Here is an 8,379-nt window from a genome sequence, read left to right on the forward strand (position 1 = left end):
GGAAGGCTGGTAGCTGCAAAGCTTAAGAATTGAGAAGTTTGGAGTGGAGAGAAAAAAAGTTGTGCATGAACGTGCATGTTTTGCCAATATGTCATGTCAAAGACTGAGTATTGTTTCCAGTTTTGTGTCAAGAGTCTTGTTTTGTAATGGTATTATTGTTGAATCCATGATAATAAAGTTGTCTTTGGCAAAGAGGTCAGTGTTCCCGTTGTAATATGGATCCAGATCTTTATAGAAATTATAAGTATTATGCAAGTAAATCACTTTTTGTTGTTTGATTTGGATTACCAAATGTCACCGTAGCGTTAGCACGGGCATTATACTAGTCTTCTTCTTCATATATATACAGCTAAAAAGCCTCGAACGGACCCGTCTACCTCGACATGGTGAAGCCATCCATGACTCCATGCCCCTCCTAGTGTTTTTTACCACGCCGACAGGTGGGCCCTGTACTGAGAGCGCCCCTCATGGCACATTAGGCCTCGCCTCCCTCTCCTGTTCGTCTCCTGATCCCCTCCCGCACTCTCAGAAGTGCCACCGCCGCCGATGCAAGCGGCTAGGAGACAGCCATGGCTGGCTCACGCGACGATCCCCTTTTCCAGCTCTTCCACGCTGCAAACTATGATTCGCAACCTCTCCCAACCCGAGTACAAGCTAGGAAACTAACAAAGGATTTGGCCAACAGCTAACTAAAAGGAGGAAAAAAGATAATGAATCGACTGTAGACTCGATGTCATTAGCTGGCCCCATACCCAGATTCATTATCTTGCCCCATTGTTGCAGGCAGAACCCTGCTTTCAGGATCCGTGGCTCGGTTATATGGAAATGGTAGCACGGACAGAGGCGGTGGTAAAGAAGGGGCTGAGGCATCAATCTCATCATGACCTCGGACTCTTGGAGACTAGGCATCAAGAGGTTGCACTCTATGGTTTGCTTTAGGAGTCATGATTTGTTTTTCTAGTAAATCACAAAATCAAATAGCTTGTAAGATGTTTCGTTTGGGCATATGTTTTGCGAGAGTAGATTTGTGTTCCTGAAGTGCAAAAAGGGTGGTCGGGCTGCTACGCTTCCTTTGTTCTCTGTGTGAGCAGAATTAGTCTCTCAGATTATGCATTACGAACCTGAAATTGTGCAACATTTTTGGCAGACAATTTGGTGGTATTGGATGCTACTATTTCATTTCTGGTGAAGAGGTGTGACCTAGGTGAGAACACAAGCACCTCACCAGACAATTTCGCTAGTTTATTTAACAAAGAGAAAATAGTTTAGCATGTGGAAAATATATTCCCACCTGGCTTATTCTCTATATTTATTCTATGCTGAACCTGTATTTCGAGCAAGTTGGCAGTATTGGTTTAAAAATGCTATACTGGTAAGTTTGATGTGAAGTGAGGCTTTCCTTTTTATATATTTGATGGTACATAATTGTTTTATCCTAAATGCTAGATGTTTGTTAGCTTGCAAAATTATATTCTGGTAACACACACGGATGGTAGCACTATCCTCTGCAGCTACCTCACTAAATATTTGGCTTTCATGTTTTCTTCAGCTCATGTTATTTGAAGCCATGAAGTCGAATTATTGTTGTTGTGGTGATGCATTTTGCAGACCAAGAGCAGCTGGTCCGGTCACTGCAGGTGAAGCGAGCCATCATTAAAAGTGTGCATTTTAGATTCCAGATTCCTTTGGCTTGGTGTGCCTGGCATTACGGGAGGATAGATCTTTCCTTGGTTGTTAGCTTCTCTATTCTCAGAGTAGACCAGTGCTTGATGCAGTCTTGATTATATGAAAGAGGGCTGCATGAAGAACAGAGTAATTGAAAGTTTTTCATGATACATGAAACTGAGCTTGTGTGTATCTATGGTCTCATCAAACCATTGCCATGTCATTTGTTGACTTCTCTATTCTACCGACACATTATTAGAGTGGAATAGCTATTGCCTTTGGGTGGAAGTCAATACATGTAGAATAAACCATGAGTTCCTTTTGGGACCAATCTGTGAGCAGGGGCAATTCTGCATTTGCATTTTCTACGGTTGATCTATCACTACGCCAGATTTGCACATCACTGCCGGATTTTGTGAGAACCGGCAGTGATGTACCTTCACTGCCGGTTATGAGCTTGAAAATGAAAAAAATGATTGGTGCTGGGCTAAAACCGGCAGTGAAGGACCACATCACTGCCGGTTTTTGGCTTGAACCGGCAGTGTTTTGGCGGGCACTCATCACTGCGGTTTAAGCCAAGAGCCGACAGTGATTGGGCACTATCACTGTCGGTTCTAGCCAAGAACCGACGGTGATAAGCCTACAACACAAAAAGGCTGCAGCCGTCCTCTCCTTCCTCCTCTCTTCCATCCCGAGAACAGAGGCGCGCGTTTGGACCCTTCCCTCCATTGTTGCGGCTGCTCTTCACCATGAAGCTAGTGCTTGGATTTTGAAGAATGGCTTGATCTTTTTGCTTTAAGGTTAGTAACAAACATCCACTCCTTTGATTTTGTTGCTTAATTAGCTTCGTTTTGATGGCTACATTGCTTGATTCTCATTCTAGTTCTTTCTCCATTCTAGAGAGCACTTTTCCAATTGGACATTTGTGCAAGGCTCAAATTGTGGTGAATCCATCATCCAAAAGGTTGGTGTCTATGAACACATTTAAATTCCTAGCTAATTATTCCATGGTGGTCAAGATCATCATTGTTAGTATGTGATGCTATAATTAGTTCTTAGAAGTAGAGTAGAATAGTTGTTCTTCAATATTGTGCAATAATTGTTTTTTACTACGATTTTCAATTTACAGGGCCGGGGCTACCAATTTCAATTTTTCAATAATTAGTGTACAATAATGTTTTCCAAAAATGGTACTTTCGAGCTACAATTGTTGTTCATGAAGCTCGATTTCTTATTAATTCTTTGTAATTACTGTCTCAGTATTTTTTTGTGCAGAGATGGATCGAGAGTGGATGCATCTGTCCCGAACGGACAAGCGGTACATGCATGGCGTCAGCCAGTTTATCACCGATGCCAAAGCCCATGCTGGGAATGGGAACCCTGTCTTCTGCCCATGCAAAGATTGCAAGAATCATAGGAACTTTCGTCAAATTGAGTCTATACGATCGCACTTGATTACCAGGGGGTTCATGCCAAACTATACGATATGGACTATGCATGGCGAGGTTGGTGTGAATGTTCTACAGGGAAACGATGATGATGTGGACATGCCTGACGTAGCCATCCACGATGCTGACGAGGAACCCGGTGTCAACACGGAACCTATGGCCACTAGTTAATAATGTGTTTAGGAACACGCTAGCTGACGACACCGAGGATAACGATGGCATTTCTCAGCTGCTACGTAATGTAGAGACCGGATGTCTTAGTGAAAGACAGCTGAGAAAGCTAGAGAAAATGAGACAAGATGGCAAAACACCATTGTATAGGAATTGTCCAATGAGCAAACTAGGAAGCCGACATCATGCTGTTAGAGTTCAAATCGACAAACGGATTGAGCGATAAAGGCTTCGATCAGTTGTTAGGTATAATAAGGAAAATGCTCCTAGAAAAAAATGAGTTGCCAGAAAAGACATACTTGGCCAAGCAAATGATCTGCCCCATCGGCCTCGAGGTTGAAAAAATCCACGCGTGTTCCAATGATTGCATATTGTACCATGGAGAAAAATACAAAGACTTGGACAAGTGCCCCAAGTGTGAAGCTCCACGGTACAAGGAAGGGCCGTCAGATGAGGGTACCAAGACCAGAGGAGGTCCCGTAAAGGTCGTTTGGTATTTCCCTATAGCTCCCCGGGTGCATAGGCTGTTTGCATGTGCAAAGTCAGCCAAGCTGTTGCGCTGGCATGGCGAAGAGCGTAAGAAAGATACAATGATGAGGCACCCCGCCGATGGGCATGACTGGAGGACTGTCAATACTATGTTCTATAAGGACATCGGTGGAGAGGTAAGGCACCTTTGGTTTGCTTTGAGCACAGATGGGATGAATCCTTTCGACCAGGTTAGAAGCAATCATAGCACCTGGCCAGTGACGCTCTGTATATACAACCTTCCACCTTGGGTCTGTATGAAGCGGTCGTACATCCAGATGCCACTACTGATCCAAGGGCCAAGACAACCTGGAATGACATCGATGTGTTTCTAGAACCAGTGATCGATGAACTAGTGGAGATGTTTGAAAAGGGTGTGCCAGATGTTTGGGACGAGTACAAAAAGGAACATGTCACTATCAAGGGAGTACTTATCGCTACAATCACTGACCTGCTAGGTCGAGGTTCGTTGTCAGAGAGAAGACAAAAGGCTATACTGGATGTGTCAAGTGCTTGGACGACACCGATGCGGTAAATCTGCCAAATAACTCAAAGATAGTTTATATGGGACACCAGTAGGTTCCTACCTAAGGATCACCCTTACCGTAGGAACAGAAAAGATTTCAACGGTACTATTGAGAAACGCTTAGCTCCAAAATATCGAGACGGGCCTGCGATACTTCGAGAACTCAACAAACTAGAGGTTGTCCTTGGGAAGGGGGACAATGCAGTAGCAGCGCCTGATGGGAGCGTTTGGAAGAAAAAATTAGGTTTTCTGGAAACTACCTTACTAGGCCATTTCTGAGTGTACGCCACTGTCTTGATCCCATGCACATCACTAAAAACATGTGCGCTAACACTCTTAACACCTTGATGGACACCGGGGGGACATCGAAGGATTCACTAGCCACACGCCTGGACATGCAACACTTGGGAATCAGGAAGGAGCTGCATCCCGTGGAGTTAGAGAATGGCCAGTTCGAACTTCCGGTTGCGTCATGGACATTGAAGAAGGAAGAAAAGCGTGCGCTTATTTCTTTCTTCAATGAACTCAAAGTCCCGACTGGGCTACTGTGCGAACCCGAAGAGGCTAGTGAACATGAGAGAACTCAAGTTCAACTATGGCCCTATGAAGGCCCATGACTGTCATGTCATTATGACTCAGCTGCTCCCTAGTTGCCCTGCGTGGTATCCTCCCCCCAAAGGTCCAGCGCCCCAATCATAAAGCTTTGCTCGTTCTTCAACGCGATCTCAAAAAAGGTCATTGATGTGTCCACGCTAGAGCAGCTGCAGCGGGACATAGCCGAAACTCTCGTTAGGCTTGAGATGCATTTCCCGCCGACTTACTTTGATATCTCATTGCATCTGCTCATTCATCTTGTTGACCAAATTAGAGCCCTTGGCCCAATGTACCTGCATCAGATGTTCCCTTTCGAAAGATTGATGAAAGTTTTTCAGGAGGTATGTTAGGAACAGATTCAGGCCTAGAAGGGGGCATGGTTGAAGGATGGTCAACGGAGGAGGCCATTGAGTTCTGCACATATTATCTGGACATCAAAAGGGTCAGAGTTCCAGAATCTCGTCACGAGGGAAGACTACGTGGCAAAGGAACGATCGGGGAGAAATCTGTTACAGTAGACGACCCTGTTTCTTTCAGACAGGCATAGTTCGCTGTTCTCCAGCAAGCCGAGGGTGTGATGCCATACATTGATGAGCACAGGCAATCGCTGCAAACTCTGTATCCGAGCAGGTCACAGGCTTGGTTGGATAAAAAACATAAGGAGGAATTTGTCAGCTGGTTGCGACATCGCTTGCTTGGAATAAAGTTGGGTAATCAACTGGATGCCTTAGCCAAGGGACCTTCGAGTACATATCTTAAGTACCAAGGGTATGAGATCAATGGATTCACATTTTACACAAAAAAGCAAGATGGAAAGAGCACATACCAAAATTGTGGTGTTCGTTTTGATGCTCACGATGAAAACAGCAACGTGCAGGCGACATACTATGGTTTCATAGAGGAGATATGGGAGCTAGCCTACGGTCCATTGAAGGCAGCTCTTTTTCGCTGCCAGTGGGTCCGGCTCGAGGAAATCAACACTGACAGCGAAGGGTTCACTACCGTTGATCTCACTAAGACCGCATACAGAGACGACCCCTTCGTCCTTGCAAGAGATGTTATGCAAGTCTTCTATGCAAGGGACAACAAGACAAAAGGAAGGCTAAAAGTAGTCCTAGAAGGGAAAAGGAAGATTGTCGGTGTCGATGGAGTGACGGACGAAGAAGACTACAGGGGCTATCAGGAAATGCCTCCATTCGGGGCGAACGTACCCCTACCTATCCTTCAAGAGGGTGACGAACCTGCTTACGTACGAATTGATCACAATGAGGCCCTCATTGTTGATGCACCTAAAGATAGTTAGATTATTGTTAACTATGTAATCATTATGCAGACGTTGTTATCAGCAATTCGCACTGAATATTTAATTTATATTTTGTGCGCATCTCTACAATTTAATTATTGACTATGTAATCAAATATTAAGATGATGTTCACAAACACTATTATTTGATAATTATAGACCATTAATTAATTATCATAGAATTAAATAATCAAGACACAAATTTTTGTGTTATTTTAGAATATAAACTAACTGCATTATTTCTATTAATAAATAAATAAAGAAAAGCAAACTAAGCGAACTCCCTACCCTAGCTCAGCGGTTAAGGCCGCGCACTCTGTACTCTGAGACCCGCGCTCGAATCCTAGGTGGGCCAAACTTTTTTGATTTTGCATTTATTATTTAGTAGTGCATTACGATGGAATAAAAGAAAAAAATAAAACCATTCTAACCGAACTCCCTATCCTAACTCAGCGGTTAAGGCCGCGCACTCTCGACCCCGCGACCCTGCGCTCGAATCTCAGGCGGGCCAAACTTTTTAATATTTTTTACAAAAAGGCTACGATGGCAGGCTCCAAACCGACAGTGTTTTTTTATATTTTTTTACTAAAAGTTGGCGGCAGGGCCCTTCACTGCGGTTTTGGTTTTAAAACCGGCAGTGATAGCTTCTATCACAGTCGGTTGCTCAAACCGACACAGAAGACCCAATTCACTGTCGGTTTTTAAACTAAAACCGACAGTGATGTGTAGATGCTCCTCACATGCCAACAGTGCTCCCATGACCACAACAGTTGGAACACTGCTCCCACCTACCCCGACAACTTTAGTTCAGAAATAAAAATGTACCACGACTAGCTAGCCCCTATAAAATGGCCCTCGGCCAGGAGCTAGCCTCTCCATGCATGTTGGTTTCAGCCAGGCCTTATCAGCCATGATACAATGTTTTCCTCTCACAACAAACCACAGATATCGTTATGCATCGTAGTCCACCAAAATGGTGCACACATGAGGTACTAGAAGAATGCTACTGAAGATAGAGCAACGCCGAAGATTGGAGATGCCACGAGGTTCACAGAGCAGTGATAGCCACCTTCACTGTCTAAATAAATATATCGTTATCGTATATGTAACTTATTTCTAATTTTTTGTAATTTTTTGATGTATTTCATTACTATCTAAATAAATATATCGTTCTTGTTAAAACTTTCCCACTGTAGTATCTAAATAAATATATCCTTTACATATATGCACCTTCACTGTCGGTTCTATTTAGAAACCGGACAGTGATAGCCACCTTCACTGTCGGTTCTATTTAAAAACCGGCAGTGATGTCCATGCCCCCCTATATAAAACAAACTGCCAGCCACATACATCGATCCCACCCACCCACGAACTCTCTCAGTCTCATTTCTCACGTTTCACTCTCACTTCTCAAGACATCCACTCTCTCTCTACGTGATTTGGTCATGGCTCCTGCATTTTTCAATGGTATTGATATGTTGTCTTCTCCAATATTCTATCTATATTCATTTGATCTATATTTATATTCATGTTTCTTTGCATTCTACATTTATATATATTCTTATTCCTTGCATTCGATCTATATTTAATTATGTTGCCACATTTTACTTGGAAGAATTTTTTTGTGCATATATTTTATGTTCATTTTTTTTGCATTTTATCGATCAGGTGGTATGAACAACGGACCTCCCCCACCACAAGAACCAGGTTTCCACCCTGGCGATGAGCCATTCGCTCCTAATGTGGCCATTCCACGGTTCCCTGTTCCAGCTATTGTATGAAATATTTTCCAACATCTTTTGTTTTTTGATGCTAACAAATAAGTGTAATTAGTTTAATATCATTGTTGCATGCATATATGTCGCAGACTATATCCCCAATAGATTGGCTGCGAACAGCACTTAGCTGGTTCTTTATCTCGGACATCGTCGAGAACACGGCATCTAATGCAAGTGGTCGGCTATGGACGTGTGAACTCAGTTTTTTCATCCCTGTGAGGGGTTCAAATCATCGGAACCATATCCACGGGACGGGAATACAGAGCCCGGACATGATAAGCGCCCAATTAAGTGCCGTGCGCATCTGTTTAGAGGCACTTCGACGTATTTGCTATGATGTGCCTGATTTCTCGCACTTCAAGGCACT

The 8,379-nt window shown here is 43.5% G+C and overlaps 1 long non-coding RNA gene across 1 annotated transcript; it reads left to right on the forward strand.

Annotated features, from left to right (window-relative positions):
• The first annotated feature begins 2,272 nt into the window (after positions 1 to 2,272).
• Positions 2,273 to 3,361, forward strand: LOC136482374 (uncharacterized). The gene is made up of 3 exons (XR_010765050.1): positions 2,273 to 2,465; positions 2,566 to 2,629; positions 2,941 to 3,361. It is a non-coding gene; the product is annotated as an uncharacterized lncRNA (long non-coding RNA).
• The last annotated feature ends 5,018 nt before the right edge of the window (positions 3,362 to 8,379 follow it).

This window comes from Miscanthus floridulus, chromosome 9 (assembly GCF_019320115.1).
Source record: "Miscanthus floridulus cultivar M001 chromosome 9, ASM1932011v1, whole genome shotgun sequence".
Classification (NCBI taxonomy): domain Eukaryota; kingdom Viridiplantae; phylum Streptophyta; class Magnoliopsida; order Poales; family Poaceae; genus Miscanthus; species Miscanthus floridulus.